Here is a 23,058-nt window from a genome sequence, read left to right as displayed (position 1 = left end):
TTATCTTTTATTTATTCATCCATTGATGAACACAGATTGTTTCCATATCCTGGCTATTTTAAATAATGCTGCAATGAAAATGGGGGTGCGTATATCTTTTCAAGTTAGTGTTTTCATTTTCTTCAGATAAATACCAAAAGTAGAATTGCTGGGTTATTGGTAGCTCTATTTTTAAATTTTTGAGTTACCGCCGTACTATTTTCATAGTGCGGCACTAATGTTCAATCCCAGCAGTTCATACGGTTTCCTTTCCTTCGCATTCTCACCAACACTTGTTATCTCTTGTCTTTGTGAGCATAGCCATTCTTACAGGTGTGAAGCGATACCTTATTGTGATTTTGATTTGCCTTTTCTTCATGATTAATGATGTTGAGCACCTGTTCATGTACATGTTGGCCATCTGTATGTCTTCTTTTGAAAAATTTTTATTCAGATCTTTTGCCCATTTTTTTATTGGATTGTTTGTTTATCTTTTGCTATTGAGTTACATGAGTTCTTTATGTATTTTTGATATTAATCCCATTAATATTTTTAATGTCATCATATCTCATTCAGTCACTAGTGTTGCTGTTCAAGCACTGGAGCTGACACAGAGCCAAGATTGAAACCAGTCTTGCCCACAAGGGCGTATCATCTAATCTAGTTGGAGGAAGAAAAAAGACTGACTTGCAGCCTTCCAAAGTGTTGTAATAGTAGTAATAGTGTAACCAGAGCAGTAAAAGTAATAGTCATATAATAATAAGGAAAATAGCTAACATTGTTTATTTTGCACCAGCTCATAAGTGATTTAAATAGATTATGTTATTTGATGTTGACATGAACCTAATGAAAGAGTTTCTAATATGATGTCCATTTTACAGATGAGAAGTCACAGGTGTTCAATAACTTGCCTGAGCATACATAAGTAGGAAGCAGTAGCACTGTGATTCCAATCTAGATGTTCTGGCTCCAGAACTTACCCTCATAATCCATTTTCTATGTTGCATACATGAACTCCATTTTAAACAGTTTTACCAACCACAACTTTATATACGTAAAGCTAGATTATTCACTTTCATAAGAGGATTTCATGAAATGTTTCTGTAAATAGCAAATGCTCTTGACACATTCAAAATAAGGTTCAGTTGACAAAAGGTTGATTCATTTATTTTTCTTCAGGAATATATCTATTCTATAATGAGGAGTTGACCTGCATATAAAATTTTAATCAGATGAGATTACACACACAGGAGAAGGAGGTAAAAGTGACACCGTGGACAACTATTTCCCTCTACCAATGAAAACATTCTTATCAACAGTTTTTTTTTTTTTTAATGCAGACAAATATAATGAAGAAAAAAATGCACGTTTTTCTACTGCACAGATAACCCTTATTGTCTTTGAATTTTAATCATATGCATTTATTACTTTTATTTTTTAAAAAAATATAGAAAGATATAAAATGAATAATAGATCTCTTTCCTCCTTAACCCCCTAATTGTTCGGAAGTGTTTCTTGCATATCCCTGAGGAGACCAGTGTGGAGTTGAATAGTTATTCAACTCAAGGGGACTAGAAGGAGTGAAAAGACACTTTTTATTGCATGCTGAGCCACCGCCTACCCCACCACCCCCTACCCTAGAGGGTATGAAATCACAGAAGTAAATTTTACTCTATTCTGAGCATTGAGTGTGGGTGTCGGTGGAAGGAAAGATTGTCAAAGAAAAAATCCTAACCACTGGGTATCCTGTTTCTTCCCCAAGTGTCTCAACCTGAATCTTATGGCAGTGTGAGCTCTCGGTCCCTCATTAGTCTGCCATGATCCAGGCATAGCTGCCTCATTGATATCCAGTCTAAACACAATTAATATGCTTTTATTAGTCCACCTACACTATTTTCTCATTTTTATGCTAACATCTCGGAGGACAAAAAAGATTTACACTAAAATCCAATGCAGATTCTCCTTTCTACTAGGATTTCTTCCTGTTCTCTCTACTTCTCTCTCCCCTTGGTCTCTCTTGTCCTTTCTCCGTCTCCCTCTCCCTTTCCCTCTTCCTCACCCTCTCATATCTGTGCTTTCCACTACATTTTAGACCCTTGCCATTTTTTTCTGCACATAAATGGGTACATGTGACAGTACATAAGGGTGGAGTTTGTGTGCATATGTCTTTCTAACAATAGTCTGTTGCTTGCATGATTCTGTTTAAGTCCTTAACAGCATGTACAAATTCTTTGTGGGCGATATCTGGAGTCAAAAGAGTCCTCACTCTCATCCTACAGGCCATCACTGAGTGCTTCTCTCATCAATACACCATTGCTAGGCGTGAAATGGGCTATTTAAGATTTTAAGAGCCAAATGTAAATGTGCTTAATGAGCCTCGAGGGAGCTGTGGCTTGGTCAGGGAAAAAAGGCTCTTAGCAGCAGATGCAGACAAAAGTATTGGATTTCATTCTGTGGGTCTCCTGAAAAGTCAAAGACAAAGAAAATGGTGATCCTGGCCCTTAATAGGGTAGGAGTCGGTGAAAACCTAAAACCCAAGCAACTGGAGTCTCTTGACATTTTTCTCTTTGGTAAAGAATTCAACAAATGGTGGCGGGACAGATGGAGTATAATGATTTGTTATAGTAGTGCAAAGCCCCTAGACTGTTGGGTATACCCTAAAGGAACTCACGAAAGCCAGTGATGGAGAAGAAATCTCTGCAGTAGTTTTAAGGTTCTGAACAGTGATTTAAATTTTGTTTTAGATTTTTAGATCAGTTCAGAAAAACTCATCTGAGTATTCCAAATCTGCCTGAAATCTCTTTTTGGCTCTGTCAAAACAACATTCTTTGTCTCTTTACTAGTAAATACGAAGGCTAGTTCAGGCATCTCAGTGCATTAGAAATCTGTTGAATGTCTCAAATTTATTCTGCTGTAGCTTGGGGCTGGAGTCTGGGAGACTTCCTGCCTCTGACAACTGTTTTATGCCTACCCGGGTTGGGCCAGCTCTTCTTTAGTGTGTTAAAAGTGGCATGTTTCTGAATATAACAATGCTGATACTTGATCCTGGCAGAAAAAAGAAGTGAAAAATAACTCATAAAAAATTTTTTTTTATGGCTTTAGGCAAGTCAGTAACTCTGGGCAATCCGTATGGTTTACATTCTGCAACAGCTGAGCTTCCAGCATTCTCATCCCCTGGGAGGAGGAGAAAGGCGGGGGCACCCACACTGTTTGCCTTGATACCCACGCTCCTGTACTCTGGTTTGGAAACTTGAGGCTGGCTGTGTCCATGCTCAGCCTACATTCTGTACTCTCAGCAATCCTCCTCCCTAGTTTTTATTCACTTCCTTGATCTATTTGTATACCTATGTGTGATATGTACACACTGGCTGATAAGCTCTGGGAAGACAACGGTGCTATCTTTTTTCTTATCTCTCAGAGCACTGAACACAGAATTTCGCCCATGGAAACCATTAGGCAGATATTTGCCAGATAATAATTTCTTAAAAAGAAGTGCATTTCAGTCCTTTAAGTTCCTGTTCTCTTGACTAAATTTATACTCTTTTCACTCTGATGATGATGTCTCAGTTAAACTTGGTGTGCTCATGAACCTAAATCTTATAATTTTTTTTTTAATGTTCAACCAGAGAAATATTGGATTATGTGTGTCCTGGAATAAATCACTTAAGCTCTTAGTATCTCAATTTTTCTGTCTTTTTGAAAGGATAAGAGTAGTTATTATAAGGTACAGAAAAGGGAGATGGAGGGTAGTAGGGAATGGCTATTGCAGTGCTGGTGCAAGGGCAGCGTGATCTTGGACAAGTTACCTGAACTCTCTGAGCCTCAGTTAGGGGAAGGGCCTAATTTACAGGGTTGTAATGAAGGTTGAGTGAGATGCATGAGATGACACATGCATAGCTTTTGGAATTGTGCTCGTTCTTAGCAAGTACCCAATAAACTCCACTGAGGGGGATTGACTTGCTTTTGAGGAATCTGTGGAGATCTGAGACTCCAAAGACATTCCCTCTGGGGTTGCAGAGCGGGGAGTAAATCTTTGGGTACTGGGATAAAGGGCCACATATCTCACTCCCTGGCTGCATCCTGAGGTGAAAGCACAATATCAACGGAAAGGGTCAGAGGCTACCAGAGGGATAGATTGTAAGCGTGGAATGCTGGCGTTGTATAAGATAGATCTGATCTATCTTATATCTTATATCTTATACCATTAAAAATATTAAATCTGCCACTGAATTTCACTTAGCTGTTGACTCTTTCACAATATTTAAGAACTTTGAGGAAGAATAATTTTTGAAAATAATATAATATTGTCCATTTAGATAACAAATTTGGTAGCTTTAAAGAGTAGTCTCTTTGAATTTTTAAAATAATTTGTAATAGCCTGATTCTCTATAAATTATGACTTTTAACCTTTGAGGCTGACATGGCCACCTCAAATCTTGTACAAAGTCAGACAGATTAAAATATGTACTGATAAGAATAAATAAGCAATTGATCATTGATATAGTAATGCTTAATAATTATATGATTATAGATCTTCAGTAAGTATTTGGAAAATAAGGGAATTAATGGGCAGATTCTGACCAATCCTTAGAATTACTGACAAAAATGTAAATTTTATTCACCTTAGCATTCCTGTTAGTAAACTTTTTTATATTTGGATTCTTATAAGAACAGTCATTGGTATATGGCATATATGACAATTCTCTATTAATCAGAATGTATGATCAATCAAAAATAAATATATCGTTTTGTGACCATACTGAGTAGTAGAGAATTTGTAGAGTTGGGTGACACTGTTGGTAGGTATCTCAGTACCTCATAAACTGAAGGCAACCTTGCCCTTAGGTGAACCTGAGAAGGGACAAGGTTTGCTCCTCCTATTCCTATTTCCTCTCCCTCTGGCAGCTGTCTGCCCCTTGGTGAGGGCTTAGCTTCTCATATGCCCCTGAGTGAAAAGGACCCTTCACTATAGCAGCTCATCTCTTGTGTTTTCCTCTGTTCCTATTATAGTGTTTTAAAAAATTGTTTAATAACTAAGAAAATGTTAATGCCATCAAGTCAAGTGAGAAAATAGGATATCGTTTGTGCGTATGGTTCTGCGGGCATGTTGGATGGACTTTGGACTATGAAGAATAATTACTGGATTGCACTTGCTTCAGAACATGCTTGGTCAATAATTTTTCTCTAAGTGGAATTTTTGAAAAATATTATGGGATTGTGACTTTAAGCTCATACTCTTTTCCACAAACACCTGGAATGCAGTCTTTTTATGTTGTTGTTAGACATAAGGTAGAGCCGAGGTGGGGTTGGTTGACATCTTTGTTTGAAAATGGAGAAGCCTTAATAGGATGCACGCTTAAATAACAAACCCTCTTACCGTGGCTTAGAGGTGAATCAAAGGACTATCTGTGGATGGAATAAAGAATTTGTTCAGAAAGTAGTTTTGGATTTCTTTTAACCAGAAGTAAATGACTGATCAAGGAAGCAGATTTCAAAACTGCGTAACAGTAACTACGGTTGTCTCTTGGTAGAGTTGTGGGCTGTTTTAATTTTCTTCTTGATAACTTTATTTTCTGATTTCTCAGCAGTGTGCATACATCAATTTTATAATCAGACAAAATAACAAACCCTTGTATGCCTAGTCCTCATTGGCCTGTGTCTAAAACTAGGTCACATTTTCACTAATTATAATGACTTTGCCCCCACCTGCCCATGAAGGAATTTAGGCCCCTCCACCTGCTCCCTGGGTATTTGTATGAGTCTTCCAGTACGTTCTTCCTGTGCACCACTTTCTTTCTTTCGTACAGCCACATACTCTTACATTGCAGGGTAACTGGCCTTTCCTGGGTGGCATTTCTGACCTGCACAATGACCCTGGCCAGGGGAGGAACGCTGCTCCTTCTTTCACCCTCTTTCTTCAGCATGTTCTGGGATCGTTCTTCAAATTCTCCAGCAGCACAGCTGAGGATAAGATGGAAATTTGTACAAGGTCTTGCTAAAGCCATGGGGCCATGGAAGGGGAATACATTCTAGATGTTAGCATATAGCTGTGACTACATGAGATTACCCTCCAAGCCCACAGACCAGAGCTACCTTCCCACTGCTTACTACGTTCTGGAATTCTCAGAGCTCTTTAGGCCTTGGAGTTCACATCTACAGGCATCCCAAAGAGAACAAAGTGCTCCTCCTTCCTTCCAGACTAAAGTTCACCTCCTTAGGCCTCGGGCCTCATTTCTGGTCTTATCCCCAGGATGATTGACAAAGAGAATACCTGCTTTCTTAGAAGCAAGTCAAGCCCCTACTCTCAAGGGAGTGTGGCCAGGTCTTCTCATTCCAACAGAAAAACAATCATAAATTATCTAAAAATCTGTGTATTGCATTAGTTCTTTCTGGAGATTTCAGTCTTAAATAATTCTACGTATAAGACCTCAATGGTCCAGTCCAAGTTTCTCTGAGATTTCTCAGTCCAGTTCTTTTCACCATTTCTCATCCACCCTGAGGTGAAGATCAATCAGGCTAGTGTGGCCTTTCTCTCATTGTCTCCACTTGTCTCCTTTGAGCAGTCAGGAAAATGCAGACACACAGACACATACACACACAGACACAGACACACACACACACACACACACATGCCATAAGAACAAGCGGCAGTTTGTCTCTACCGAACAGTATTGTAAAAAAACATTTCTCTGAAGGAAGCAAGTACGAAGAATTTGGCTATAAACCCGTACCTCACAGTTTATATTACCAAATAGAACACTTATTTTCTCAGTTGAAAACACCTGCACTCAGTTTACTTCACATTTTCCCTCAAGAACAATAGTGGGTGGGAACTTCCTTTACATTCTTGTCACTAAAGGGGTCCACTTGAAGTAATTATCCCAAATCAAAGGAATAGTCTATCCCAAAGGTGAATTCAGTCCTCTTACTTCTTTGAGAGGAAATTGCCTTGGTTTTGAAATGGCAATTTTCCAGCCTCTACATAACAAAGTTTAAAAAAAGAGAGAGGGATACAATAATCTGAAGGTAGACTTTTAATTTCATCTGGATACCTTTTTACACCAAGAGTTTTAATTACTTATGCATTTAAAGTTGACTTTTCATGTGCCGATTTTCTACCAGGCTTACTTTCTGCTGCGACTAACCCAAGAAATGAATGACCAGGAATGCAGTGGAAATTAATAATGGCTTGCTCTCTTTTTCACTCTGGCATTATTAGCAATTTGGAAGCTGCTTTCAGTGCCTTAATCCAGTGGTGTGACTGGTGTGGAGATTCCCAGAACCAGGATGACTTTCTGGGCAGTGCTACCAGTACAGCCAACCAAGTGGCTGAAAATGCAGCATCCGAGAGAGTCAGTGTTGCTCAGCTTTGCCCAAATCTCCATAGAGCTTCTATGTTCTAGGAATTGGAATGAGAAGTTGGAGAGAGTACAAAGGAGAAAAGGCCCATGTAGAGATTTGAAGTTAATCCCAGCTTTCCTTTGAGAAAAGAAAGCTGAGAGTAGCTTCAAATAAATTTCGAGTATTATGCAGTTGATTACAAAGAGTTTGTGATTGCAGGTATATAGAGGCAGAACCAGAAAGAATGAACCTGTGCTGTCCCAAGAATGGTATTAAGAAACTAGCAACAACTCCTCATAATAAATGTGATTTGATACCACGGGAGGGTATGGCATACTACCCACAGTCTCATACCTACCACAGCCAAATCAACTTCCTCTAAAGTTTGATACCTATCCTTACTTCCTTGTGTCCTTTATCTCTTATTTCTCTTTGAAAAAATACCATCCACCCTACTCAAGATGGTCACCTTATTACATGCAGCATATAATTACCTATCTGCCCTACCTCTGTGGCTTCTTTATAGGTACTGTCACTTCCTACACCTGTGTAAGAGTGATGCCTCCTTCAAGGCCCAACTCGCATTTCCTTTTCCTGCATGAATCTGTCCTTGAATGTCTACTCTGAAGGTCACACTGCATGCATTTTAGCACTAAATTATATACACAGTAAACACTGCTTCCTTTATGTATGTATAACCCTTTTAGTGCATATGTCATTTGCTGTCTGCATTTTTACACTATTAGTTTGTTTTATGTCCATTCTGTTATTTAATAAACATTTACTGAATATTTGCTTTAGTCCAGACACTGTGCCTGGTGCTGGTAACAGGAGTAAGAGTAAGGAAGACATTGTGTCTGATCTCAATAAGTGCATTAGTGGAGAAAACAGATGCTAATCGCATTCTTTGATGTGGTATGTACCTTAAGAAAAGTACAAAGTAAGTGCTGTAGTCATCTTAGGGGGAGGAATGCCTAATTCCAGCAGAAAAGACTTCATGGAGGCATCTGGATCTTAAAGAATGGATTGAAATTTTAGGCAGAAGAGGAGGAAGGTGATTCCAGGCAGAGGGAGCAAGCTATGCGGAAGCAGAGTCATAAGAGGGCATGATGTCATTGGTGACTGAATAGTGGAGCGTAAGCATATTTTGTGTGCATGTAGTTTGGAGGGTGGGAAAGAAGATGAACGTGATAGTGTGGGGCCACCTTGTCAGAGTTCTTATCTGGTATGTAGAGCTAAGAAGTTTGTACATTTAGCTTTCAGAGTGCTCATATTTATAAGAAAAGTACTGACATTCAGATTTTTTTTTTTAATAGGAAGAAAATTCTGGTAAAGATATGGGTTATGGACAGAATGGAGAGAGGGAGGCCAGTTGGGAGACTGAACTGTAGCTGCGAGTTGCAGAGGAGAGGCTAGATTCTAGAAAACAGAGAAAGAAGAAAATTACCTTCTGTAGATACAATAAGTTCAGTGAAATTGTACACTTCAGGAGATATCCAGTAGGCAAGTAGAAATAAGAACTTTATCTTAGAAGTGTCTGCCTTGGGTAGAGAATGGGGAAACCACTGGCCTTGAAGCCATGGCAGTAGATGGTGGACAAGATTACTTTCGCAAGAGCAAATAGCCAGAAAGGAAAGATGCTGAGAGGACAGATGAATGACAGAAGAAAGTGAGGGATAATTGGTAGAACAAAACATCGAAATAGGCAGGAGGGCATTGAATCCAGTAACTAGATAAAAGGGATTCTCCCTAAATAGGTGCACCATATTTGAGGAAAGATGAGAATTGATGAGTTAAAATACTAGACTTAAGCAGTTTGAGAGTAGGGACTATTTTCCTTTTTTGGGGGAGGGAACTATTTCGCTTTTAAATATTTTATCTTTTATTGCTCATGTGACATTACCTTACACATAAGTCCATAATAAATGTCTGTTGATTTATAATAGATTATTTGCATAAAACTCCTTTGTTTATTTTTCTTATATGTCATCAGTTTCCTCACAGTGCCCATGCTTACTAGGTTTAATTTAAAGCAATTGTTTCAAAAATAATTATTGTTAAATAGTTTCCTGTTTTGAATTTCTTGATTCCTGGGTAATGTGTTACCAGACACTAGCTGCTCAAAATGTGATCCACAGTGTTGAGCATCAGCATCATACAGGAGCTGGTACAAAATTGTGCCACCACCCCGGACCTACTAAATCAGAATTCACATTATAGCAAGGTTTCCAAATGATCTGAGTGCACAGCACATTTCGAGAAGAACTAGACTAGAGACAGCTTTTGAAGTCCTTTTCTGTTTATAGCTCTGTATTTTCTGTTCTTTGCTTCTTCAGTAGAACCTCACTATGGCTCCTGCAGGGTCATTTTGGTGCCTCCAGGAACTGTTGCCCCTACATGAAGTTTTATATATTGAATTTTGTGAAATAGCAGGTGAGGCTGTAATTATTCAACTGAGGTTCTTTATGTCATTATGAAAAGTTAAAATATCTATAATATATTTAGTTTATAGTCACACAAAGAAAACCAACACTGGTATTATAAAAATATTATGTTACATAGGACCCGAAGGCTTTGCGTTAGATATAGCTTAGAAATTCTTTTTTGTGCTTCTTTATTGCTATTTCCTCTCCTACTGACAGATAATTTGCAGAATCACCCATTTCACCCTTTATGATGTGAAGAGTAAGTCAGTCAAAAGCAGAAGAGAAAGGCAAACTTCCCCTGAAGAGTTGGAATTCCAAATAGAAGAAGCAAAACTAATGGAAGGGACAAATGTAGGGATGCATATACCTTTCATTCTTATTACTTTTTACACAAGAGCATTTGGCTCATTTTCCAGTGGGCACTGTGACTGCCAGGTTTTTGCTTGTTCAATTGACTTTTATTGCTTTGCTTCACGCTTTTAAAATATTTGCAACCCGAGAAGAGTGTGTGTAAATCTGGGTACTGATGCATGAGTGTAAAGATCTGTAGAAAACAGTTTGTTAGAAATGATAGATTAAGTGCCTTACCTTTATTTTTAGTATTTCATCTAGCACCTTGTTTTATATTATTATTATATGAACAATAATTTTTGGACTTGCTTATAAGAAAATGGAGAATACTTGTCTTTTGTAAAAATTGTTGCTTATGTTTCTAGAGTCTCAACAGAAACCCACTTGTAGATGTATCTTGAATATCTGCAGTGGTTGGCCTTCTTACTTTATGGATATCATTTGTTTTCGACAAAGGAGCAGAATTTCCTCTTATTGGATTAAAATGTGTCTTGAAAAGTAAAAGCAAATGATGCTGAGCATAGAGTTTCAAACCTGAGTGAAAAACATCTGAATACTGGGTGTTCATTTTTCTAACAAACTTAGCAGATGGATGGGAAGTGATGTTTGCTGTTTATTTCCTCAACATATCAATATGTGAGGATGTGGTGCAAAATATGATTTTTCTGCAAATGAGCAAAACCATGCCAGAAGAGTACAAGAAACGCATTTTGTAATATGAAAGAACTTTAGAAATTGGAGGGCCACTATTGACTTAAAATCTGCCCAATGCTTTTACTCATCAAAATCTTAGAACAGTTGCGATCGGGGTTAAAAAGATGCAGTTGTTTCTGCTACTCATCTAATCATTTCCAGAGCACTTAAATGGTTCTTTCAGGCAAGAAACACAGGGACAACTGAAAGCTATCTGCATTCATGGCCTTTGAATTAAAAAAGAAAAAGTAAAAGAAAAAAACAGGAAATCTAAGCCACCAAAAGATGCATTGCATGTCAAGTGATTTTTTCCAGACTTTTAGCATGTATTTTGTGACCAATGATCTTTTTTTGGTTGTCAGTCAGTTAAGAATTAGGCCACCGTCATGGTTTAATAGTCAATTTGTGTTGAGAATAGTTATGGAATTAGTCATAGCTGCGATGTAATGATTTCTGCAGGAGTATCCCACTGATAAAGAGGAGCTATCAAGAAAGGGGAAGCAGCTAAACAGAATATAAAACCCTGAGAATTGTCTACTTCTTTTTTAGGATATGAAAAGCTTTCTTGGCTTTTTTTTTTGTTGGATTCTTGGTGCTAGTCCAAAATCTTTATTCTTCCTTTGTTAATTATCGTTTCTCAATGGTTCTTGTTCTTATGATATTGATCATGGGCTGGCTGTATTTCCTGGAAAATTATAACAATTCCTCCAAGCCAAGTAAAAGTTATCTTATCATCCCAAGGAGAATAAATAAGTGACTTAAATGTTGAAAGATTCATGTTCTTATAGGTTAAGGTTAAACATTTATAGTCACCATCTTGCTACTAGTGGCCTATAAAATTTTAATCCATGCCTGGGGCTAAGAAAACCAGGTGCTTATTCTTGGTCCTAAGTTTCCATCATTTTGGTGCTTCTGGAATGGAAAAGGGAATATTCTAAGTCACTTATACTAAGATAAATGTTTTTGTTTTAGTTTTTGAGTTGAGAGAAACATCTTTAAACTGAGAGATAGCATGGTGAAGCTTTGCCCCAAGAACTAGTGTTGGGCTTAAGCTGATTTGCTGGGAAGCCTGGCCCTGGGGCTGGAGAGAGAGGGCCTGGTGGTTCCAAGCCCAGTGTGACCCTTTCTTGCTAAACAGCAGACCGAAGTTCCTTCGATATCTCAAAGAGAATTCATAAGATCATGTTATGCTATTGGAGAAGATGGGGCAGAGGCATCTGGTCTTTGAAAGTGTTTAAATATCTTCCCAAAATTTGTTTGGTGGTTTCCACTCTCTACTCTGTTGTACCGTTCTACATAAAAACACTGAATTTTACAAACATATTCTGCAAAATTAATGTGAAGCTGTGTACCATAATGGATAAAACAAACAAACAAACAAACAAACAAACAAAACAAACAAACAAAAACTATTATAGGTAGAGGACTCTTGTTAGTAAATCTGAATCCTAGGCCCAAATTATTCTTCTGGGAGAAGTCTCTCAATTTCTCTGACCCTCATTTTTGACATTTATAATGGAGAACCAACTGGCTGCCCTATCTAATGATCCTGTCCCTCGTTGTTTAAATATATAGCTTTTCCAATATTCCTCTTTGTGAGAAGTATGAAAAAGCCAACTGTAAAGACCAGTGCCTGTTCCAGGCAAAAAAAAAAATGGGGAGAGAAGTTTCAGTGCGTTCTAAAATGTTTGATATAGAGAAGGGAAAGAGCGACTAGATGTTAAGTATGATAAGGCTAGAGTTATTATTTCATAGGAAATCAGGTCATGGTCATATAAATAAAAGGAATAGAAGTTTGTCATATAGACCAGGCAGGTGGTCTTTGGAAAGAAATCCATGTGGTGGCAAGGTGTGTTTTTACCTAGTTAAGAAGAAAACCAGCCATAGATGATGTGAAACCCACTATCATTTTTCCTGGACCAGAGATCATCTTTCCTCTCGGTAGAACCAGTTTTCGTGAAGCCACTAGAATAGAGGCAAAAGCCATGACCATTCAACAAATGTGTGAAGCAGTGCAATTTATAAGATGAAAAAACAAACCAGGGTTTGGGAACATATACAACCAGGTAAACTGAAGAAATAATAAGGCCAGTCAAACCTCTGGAATTTCTTCTTTCCAGAGGGTACTAGAGGCACATTTTGTAGGGCAGAAAGGAAGAGGCTAGTGTTTGCATTATACAAGTTTGCCCAGGAATTTCTCCCTTATCCCATAGCTCCCTGATGTGTACTTTTCAGTGCTGATCAAATCCGAAGTGTAAAATGCAAGTGATATAATCAAGTCATATGATATGGTAATAGCAGAAAGTAGCCAAAAGTTTCACACGATTTTGTGACTTTAAAAAATAAACCATTGAACTTTCTGCTAAAAAAACATGAACTAGAACTTAATGCGACAGAGATCCTACTCTTTTCTCTGATCTTTGGAGAAATGCTATGCAATGGTTTGGCACTTTCTGTTTCTGACCCAGAACTACATCCAAACAAACCAATCATTTTCAAAGGAAAAGAGTAAAGGATGGCATGGGGGTCAAGGTAGGGAAGTGAGCAGTGGGGAAGGGGTGGAGGTTCTATTTAAGTTTTAATTACATTCCTTTTACTCTGCATGTCCCCATGCTCCTGATTTCAAAAAGGCCAGCTTCACTGTTGTCATCATATTGGCCCACTGCTCTTGTTTCTGATTTCTGCTGGGACACACCTCTCGGTTGAGTGGCTCATTTTGTATTTCCTTTTCTAACTTTCTGATCTACTCAACTCCTGGTTCTTGATGCATTCTTAACCTCACTGAGTCTCTGTTCTAGCCACATATAACCCTCAATGTTCCCCGCTGGCCCACCTTTCAGGAAAGAGGGATTTGGACACTATCTATCTCGTCTCCTGGTTGTAAGGATTGATGAGCTGGTATATGAAGAAGTCCCATTCCATTGAATGGTTGAGGGTCCTCACAGACAAGACGGCAGTGGCAGGTGGGGTTACTTTTTCAGCAGTCAAAAGGCCCCCTCAGTCAATGGCTACTTCAGAATAGCACAACTTGTCAACTGTGCTAAAACAACTACCAGAACAATAACAACAGACAAATAAATTAAAAACTCCATAATCTTCCCTGCATATTGTAGATCATGAAGAGTAAATCAGGTAGGCACATGTTAGGAAGTTCAAAAGTGAGTTTCTTTCTCCTTCTCTTAATGGAAACACTTTAAAAATGTGTTTAAGCCTCTCTCAAATCATGGCTGTTATATGTAGAAGTCAGGTTCAGAGAACAAGCCCTTCAGTGGCATTTACTTGGCTCAGGGTGGAAACAGTTTCTTCTTTTGTTGTCAGAGGAGGAGAAAACCTAATGGTGGTTGCTGTGAAATCCTAATGTAATTATTTTAATAGTGTTCTTCATATATGGTTTGTGATACTTGTATTAAATTTCTGTCAAGCAGTGTAGTTACTGTTGGCAATGTTAATGTAAAATCATTAATATTAACCTTTAGTTCCATTTTATGGCTAAACAGTACTGTTAGGTGTCTGATTACTTCTTGAAAAGGGAAGATTTCTACTAGTCCTTAGACAAGTGGGTGTAAGTGGACAGAGCACAGGTCCAAGATTCCTGGCTCTGCCAGATGTTATCTCTAGGACATAGTCAGAAGATTCTCTGAATGTCAGTTTTTGCAGCCAATAGTACTACAGGCTCTAGGTAACTTTTGGAGTTTAGCGAGCATCAGAAGAGAAGGTAGAAATAAGTTTGATAGAGAAGGAAAAGAACCTGATGAAGAAACTCTGCTAACTTTTTTTAATGGTCTTTCTTTGATTATAGATACCATGTTTGGAATCATTCTGGTCTTTCAAACTAACTTCTTTATTTAAAGTGTTAATTAGTTCCTTTATTCTTTTTGGTCATCAAAGACCTATGTAATGGATGTTCTAAACCCCCTGAGATGTAAATCATATATCTACTTTCTCTAAAGCAGAGTAGTTAACCAACTACTCAATCACAAGTATCCTATTTTTTAAAAAAGTTAGTTTATTATGCTAAAATAGACCATTAATGGTTTTGTAATATTAAAAATATGAAAAATAGTTTCCCAAATCTTATTACTAGTTTTGCAGATTTTTTTTTGCATGTGAGAACCTCAGATGGATAAGCACTGGGCTACAGTTGGTGGTTTTTAATATCTGTCTCTATCTATATCTATCTATTAATATATATTCATATATGTATGTTCTGATAGAGTACAAATAAATCGCTTTCTTAAAAAACATAAAATGAAATCTCCATACGTAAAATAGCTAAAAATATTGCTGGTATGGTTGAAGAGCACTCTCCCCTCTCCCTTTGTCCTTCAATGGCTTTTAAGATGCCTCAACAGAACTCTTAGGGTCTAAGGAACCTAGTTCGAGATCCCCTCGGCTAAGATGTAAAAGATGAAGAAAGGCATTTTAACAACTCCTTGATTCAGTATTCTCAGTCCTCCTCTCACACACAGACAGTAGGTAACTATGTCAGTAGTAAATGGGTCAAAAGATACAGAGAGTTTCTCTTTGTTTATCCACTTGCGAATCATTCATGCTATTCATCAGAGAATTTGACTCCCTCTTCCCCATATGATTTGTCTACAGATGTAGTAGACTCTAGTCTGTGATCATACTTCACAGCACTAGATCATCATATGGAGAAAACCTGAATACACTCGTTCGCAGACTTCTGTATTTCAAGAACCTGTGGAATTAAGAAATATGGGGGAGCGAATTGGGCTTCTCAATGTTTATTTTGCAAAAAAAGGATGCTTCAAACAGCATCCACTAAAGGACATTTCAAAAAGCTTTGTCAATTCATAAAAGAGAGGACATTTTAACAACAAAATATTAGAATGACCATAATCGCAGAATTGTTTAAAAGCCAGTAGAGGTAATTATTTGAAAAGAGGGAATAAGACTTTGCTTTGGGAATAAGACTTGAGATTTAGTCCCAATTTATTATTACTTATATAACATGGGCCAATATAATTAATCTTTCTGAGCCTCATCTACAAAATGCAAATGAAAATTTGTACCGGACATGGTTTTCAGAATGTATCCAACGAATAGACTCACGTTCCTGCAGTCTTTGGTACATAGTAGATGCTCAGTAAATATCTAGTCCCTCCCTCCTGCACTCCTTTTTTTCCCATTTCCTTTTACTTATCTCAAAGAATTGTTTTGATGATCAAGAAAATAACAAGAAAATAGTCGATGAACTATAAAGTGCTGTTTAAACATAAGGCTCATATGGTGCTTTGCTTTAAGCACACACATTTTCCTTTTTATAAAATGCATAGCTAAGTGGTACAATAACCATCAGGAAATAAACATAGTGTCTTTGTCTAATTTCTTGAGGGCTCACATGGACTTTTGGATGAAACCGTATGTAAAGTATAGATGTTTTAAAATACTGTTCATATAGTGCATTTAGTGTTTCTTTTGCATGTTTTTTTTTTTTAAACAAAGAGCATTAACCAGTCAACTCACAGATTTTTCTGCATGATAAACCCTATAAGGTATAGTTATAAAGTCCATTGGAGTTGTAAAGTGTTTGGAGTTATATTACATTAAGTGCTATTGCATTCAATCTCACCAAGCTGTTAAGGTGTTTTATAATGGGATGTAAATATTTATGGTCTGTTTGAGAATAACCAAAGAAAAGTGCTTTTCATTATTTCACTTCATATTCTATTAGCCAGACATATCTTTTAGTGTTTCAACTCTTTCATGGCTTGGAAAGTGATGCACAAAAGTCAACTTTTGTGCAATATGTGGTTGGGAAGGAATTTGGCTACTTTCGTTACTGTGTCAAATTGCCCAAGAGCTGCTTTGCCTGACAGCACGCTTGGTAAGCACGTACTACATTTTCTCTATATTCCATCAGTATCAAGCAGAGCTGTAAGAGTTCTGTCGGTGCATCATGAATAGTAATCACTGTCCACAGCTAACAAAACACCTTTTCTTCAGAGAAACCTGGTAGTATCACATCTAAACCTGCTTTGGATACCTCTCAGATACTGTTTTATGTTGAGAAAAGTATTTTTGCTTTTAATTCTTTTTCCTTAAAGAAAACTTGAATAACAATTGCATATGTTTCTTTAAGAGTCAAATTCTGTATTTAGGAATTAATCTTTGTTCTGAAATTTTTGCACACATACTTATTGTAGCAGTTAGAGATAGTTAAATTAAATGAATTTAAGCTATTGCTCATCACTACAGGGTACAGGAAAGTCTCGAAGACATGCTTTTTATTGAGAAAATAAGAAAAACTGATGCTATTTTCATGATCCCATACTGTACTTGTTATAGAAAACAGGAAAGGTTAAATATTTTAAAAATAACAATTTAAAACCACTTTGTTCTCAAATCTATCACTGCATTTTTTTGTCAGATAAGTTTAAATCCTGGTAATTGGTTTATGCCAAAGGATGGAGGACAGTCATTTCAAAGCTTTCCTGTTCACAGACTATTAAATTGCCAGAAATAACAATCACAACAAAGTGACACATAATTTAGAAAGAATGCAATGCATGCTTTTAATCAGAACAACAATAACGACAACAACAAAACTCCTACTAGTAACAAGGAGGGAAATACCAGTATAGTGTTGAATCCAGCAATGGTCACAAATAAAAAGCAACTGCTTGACAAGGACAGCTGTGAATGATCTATGTGCCTCTTAGACACCCCCCTCCCTCAATAAAAAAGATATTCTCATTGGAAATATGGTTACAAATGTAAATCACTGATTTCTTGCAAGACCATGACGGCTCTGTAACAAATATCAAATCAGTCCATGTTAGATCTGTAAAAGGATTCTTTCAGATATGAAGATTCCAGAGCAACTGTGAAGCTGTCTTTATTCTCATCCTTTGAAATTTAAAGCCGTGATCTTAGACCACCAAGAACTGCAAGACATGCCAACTGATGTTTATAACAACTTAGCCTTCCTGTTCTTCATATCTGATTTTATTAAATGTCTGTCAAGGAGTATATTTAACTTTGATGTTTCCAACAGGAATTCATTGTCTTTAACTTTTATTTTATGTTTTAACAGGCAGATAATGAAAAGAATTATTTGCATGTTGAATTTATACCTCGGGCTATCACTACAAAGAAAAGAGGTCTGAAGTTATTATTGTGGTGTGATTTTCCTTTTTAATAATAAGTTCTATCAAAAAGGTAAAGATGTTATAAAAATGAGGTTGAAAAGAAATTTTCAACATGATTTTGATGGGCAGATGAAAGCATTTACTATTATTTATAAGAGGATCTATTTAAAATGAACCCCTTCTCAATATAAGGTAGTTAAAAACTTAAAAGAAAACCGGGCTCCTTTTATGTAATTTAGATGTTAGAGACCATATAAAGAAATCCCTTCTTTTGCAACCCAGCTGACAAGGCCTGGCACACCCCAAAGAAAATTTTAGTGAAAATTAAGAGGTAATAAAGCTGATTAAAAACAGATAAAACCTTATTTGCTTAGAAATAGCAAACTACAAAAATAAGGTCAATAAAGTTTCATTGCAAAATTTATTGTTTTTAATTTACTGTCAACACATTTTTAGAGTTAAATTACTTAATTTGAACTCTATCCATTAATTTAATAAAAGTGGGATTAATAAAATAAGTTTGTTGTTTTTCAAACCATGAATTAAACTCTGAAATTGGGTGGTCCCTTTTGCCGGTTTGGAAATAGTCCAATTTCAGCATGTAAACTCTCACATTCTCATTAAGTATATTTAACGCTAAGTTCCTAGCAATGTCTTGTCCAGGTGAAAAACAATTTTCCTCACGACAACAACAAAACTCAATGAGGGATTTCCATAATTACTTCTCTCACTTATCACACCGCATTTTAAACCATTTTCCACTTTTGAAATGTTCTCACTTTGGATTATTCTATAATGTAAACATTTTATTTTCCATTCACTTTTTAAAACAGCTATTCTGGGGTATAATTTGCATACTATAAAATTCATCTATATAATTCAATGATTTTTAGTAAATTCACAAGTTGTGCAGCTATCACCATAATCTAATTTTAGAATTCTATTCATGTTTACATTGTTTCAATGTTTCTGTTTTTTGGTGTTTATTACTTGCTTTTCTGTGAGATTAGAAGAGTTTTAATAACTGAATAAAGAAAGAGGGGAAAAGATGACATAGGCAAAAGGGTTAGGAATTTGTTTGTTTATTTGTTCATTCATCCACCCATTCATTTAACAGTTATTGAGTCCTTAGTATGAATAAGAGACTAGAGCAAGTACTTATAGAAAGGTTTTTCAGGCATAATCTGGTAGGTGGACAAACAATTTAGCCTATTACCACCATGAACATGATGGGTGCTATCATAGTGGTATCCAGAGGACATAATGGGAACACATAGGGGAAGCCTAAAGGTAAATGGATCAGGGAGGGCTTCCTGGAGGAAGGGCATTTTGAAGGGTGGGTAGACAGAAACTGGCAAAACAGAGCAACAGTGCTAGAACATGAGTGCTTATATCCTCACAGCTCTGTGCCTTTCTTTAAGAAAGCCTATTGGTTTGGAGCATTCGGTAATTATACTAGAGCTTGGAATTTAGGGCAGGGAAGGTGAGAGGAGAGATGAGGCTGGAGAAGAAAACAGTGACCGGGTCTCAATGGAGCTCTGAGAACAGGCTCACAATTTATCTTTGTTTGCAGGCAAGAAAATTCAGAATACTCCTTAGGTTTTCCTGGTTATAAGGATTTGAAAACCATTGTACACTGTAACGGAAATGTCTGCATACAGTTGGGATTTTATGTGAGAAGCTAGGGTTCTCATTTTGTCTTTCAAGATCAATATGTAATTATCTATTAATCTGACTTTCATGTAATTTGCATTTACCATAGTTCAAAAGTTCTGACTGTGGGAAAGAGAAGGGGTTATGGGAACAGGGTACTGACAGCATTTACTAATAAGTTTGATATGGGGAGAATTTCTAGCAATGTTTATATTTTAGTATTTAAATTGTCCCTGGTTATTATTCTGGAATTTACTCCCAAAGTCAAGGTTTTGAGGAGGTTGAAGGAGGGGCCTCAGTATGAACTCTAGGGCTACCAGACACTCTGCTTCATATGGGCTACATATTCTTTGGGCATTGACGTTGCAGATCTAACATCTGCTTGGACACAGCGTATCCACGCTTCTCTGTATCTGTCACAGCCAACAAGCCAATGGAAAAAAGTCCAGGTATGTACAATTTCAGTGGGCTGTGTGGTTAAGTAGGATGTTTGTTTCACGCACTGAGCCCCTGGGAGGAGAGCTGCCTCAATCCATTGGTATGGATTGTTCTGCTAGTGTAGTATGATGGTCAATTACTGCCCATCTTGTTAAGGAGACTATTGTTTCAAGATAACTGAAATATGTCTGGAGTCTTTGACAAGTCCATCCTCTGTGAGAGATGTGAATGCCATCCTGGCCAGGTGAAACTCTTTAATAAGAAAATATATTTCAATCCATGCAGTTGGTTATGCTCCTAGTCAAATAAAATTGTTATTGCCAAAGAAGGTCCAAAAATGCTTTCAAGAAAACTTTACTTCTGAGAGAGCAAATTCTGAAAGTGTTTTTTTTTTTTTTTTAAATCACCTGGTTCTATACACCAGGAAATGCTGTGGATGAAGGTGCATAGGCCAATCCCTCTTATCTAGTCTGACACTAATAAAGCCGTTAACAAGGTCCAACTGGAGCAACAATGGATAAGGAAAGAACTGAATTCCTAAAGACTGGTCCTATTAAGTTAGACAGATGTCAAGTCTAATCAATTTGGACACCTTAAGGACTTTGGCGAATGTCCTTTTTTTTAATATCTCAATTCTGTTTTCAGTTGTAACAATACTCTGCGTAGATATAATTATCCTTCACAGATATTAAATAATCAGGGAAGTTTTTATTTATCTATTAGTTTTATTTACCTGTTCCTTATAATAAAAAAACCTCCTTAGTGCATTATTATTATTATTTTTGAAAATTTAAAAGTTAATGTAAACACAAGGGTAAAAACAACAGTATATATTTAAAATACTTAAGTATAGTTATGCACTATATTTATTTATGTTTTGAGGAGAGTGATTTAATAAGTGACATGTCATAATAAGAAGGCCTGTTGAGCCTTTTGTTAACGAAGTAGGCCATTTCTTTCAACTATCATTTAACGATTTATTAGCTGTCTCTCTCTTGTTATTTCTTTCTCCAGTGTCTGATACCTGGGAATCTAACATATCACAATTAGAGATCTGCTTTTTTGACTTATAGTCTCCAGCTCAAGTGATAACAGTCTATCTCAAAAGAAGTCACGCACAAACGCTTATAAGTTTAATATACCCTTTTCTTATATTCTCATGGGTTGAAGACAGAGCATGTTGATAATAGGCAAGGGTTGAGGTGTTGGAATAGAACTGGTGAAAAGTGATGAGCAGAGAAAAAAGAAGAAGATCTGAGGGCTTTGAAAACTGACTTCATTATCCTGCTTGGATTTTGATCAGGTCTTTGCAGTCATTAATTCTACCGGTGAATACTTATTAAATACCTAATGTATAATCAGTAGTGTGTTCAGAATTATCTGCCATCTTTCCTTCGGCTGGACCGTACAGATTGTTGAATAAGAAGTAAGATTTTAGAGATTGTGGATTCAACAGATAAGAATAATCTATGGAAACTCTCCTGCCTTTAGCTCTCTGAAGTGGGGCTCAGCAGTAGACCTCCGTCTCATCTCCGTAGAAATAAGGAGTTAAACCATTTATGCTCACTTCTTGTTGAAACTAACAACTTTTATAAGCTCAAAATCTATATTTAAACTGAGGTTGAATAAATATGGGTTCTACGTCAGATCCTAGAGCACAAGAGACTCGCAAACTTCAGGCAGGGGAGTTAAATCTCATGTTCCGCATCTGAATGATGAGGATCCTTGTTATACTTTCCTCATGGGTGGGTTGTGAGGATTTTATATCAGACAAAAATGTATTTAAAAGGTTTTGTATAGAGTGCCTGGGACAAATGAGGAAGCACCCAGCAAGTGATGGATGTTATTGTTGCCTACCTGGCAGGAGGAGAAACATGAAAGAGAAAAGAACATTAGGAAGTGAGCACCTGATCTAGCCAAGGGGTGAAGAGGGCCTAATTAAGGTAAAGACTGTAGAAATGGGAGAGATGTTATTTTTTAAAAGAAGAATTACTTATTGTACAAACAATATTATAATTATAATACAAGAAATCAAAGCAAAGCAAAAATTGCCCTAATACAATCGTTACTTCAGATTCTTACAGTCCTTTAAAATTTGTTCGTGTTGCCCAGACCTTGTTTATGTGCACATATTAAAGCATAACCATAATACAGATATAATTTTGCATTCTCTGACTTTTTCCTTGTGTAATTCAATTACTCATTTTTCTGATATTATACACTAAGTTGTTCTAGATCTTTTCATTATATTGAATCCTGTGGCAATTGAAATTTTGTGCTTGTATTTCAATGTCTTTTGGGCTGTTCCCTTAAGAGAAACTTCTAGGATGAGAATTCTAGGTCAAAGGATATGAGCATTTTATGTCTTTAAGGGTATTTTCAAATGGCTTTCCAAAAGGGTTCCCCAGCTGGTGCTGTCACTAGTAGAGAATGGATGACTATACAGTCCTCCTGACAACCTCATTGACAATGTTAAGGCAGTATTGTTATTTAAATTTTTTCCTCTGTGATAGATATAAGGTATCTTTTAATCTGCATTTCTTGGGTAGCTAGTAAGGTTGAATATCTTCTTATGTTTGTTTCCTCACTGTATTTTCTCTAATATAATTTTTTGGAGGGGTTCTGGCCTTTCCCCACTTTGGTGTTAGAGCATTTGAGGGGCAAAGAAGGAAACCTACTATGCTCAGACTTTGTTCTTGGCACTTTAAATGCATTATCTCAGCAAGGTTGGTGTCTATCTATGTTTTATATATGATAAGACTGAGTCTAAAAGAAATTAAATTTCATGACTAAAGTTGCATTGCTGATAAGTGGCGGTTTTCGATGTTTTTTCTTATCATTTTACATGAGTTTTTATATAATATAAATATTAACTCTTTGGGGAAAATATTTTCAGCAAATATGGATGACAATCTGTTGTTTTCTTTTTTTCTGAAATTATGCTATTTTTGCTCTGCAGAAGATTAAAATTTTTCCATGAAGTGATGGATTGGAGAGATACTAGGGTGGTAGATTGGGCCTCAGCTTCTGTTTTATTTTGATCAGTTCAGTAAAGATTAGAA

The sequence above is a fragment of the Pteropus medius genome, unplaced genomic scaffold, assembly GCF_902729225.1.
Source record: "Pteropus medius unplaced genomic scaffold, Ma_sr-lr_union100, whole genome shotgun sequence".
Classification (NCBI taxonomy): Eukaryota; Metazoa; Chordata; class Mammalia; order Chiroptera; family Pteropodidae; genus Pteropus; species Pteropus medius.
The sequence above is the reverse complement of the archived record's forward strand: the minus strand, read 5'-3'. Positions refer to the sequence as shown.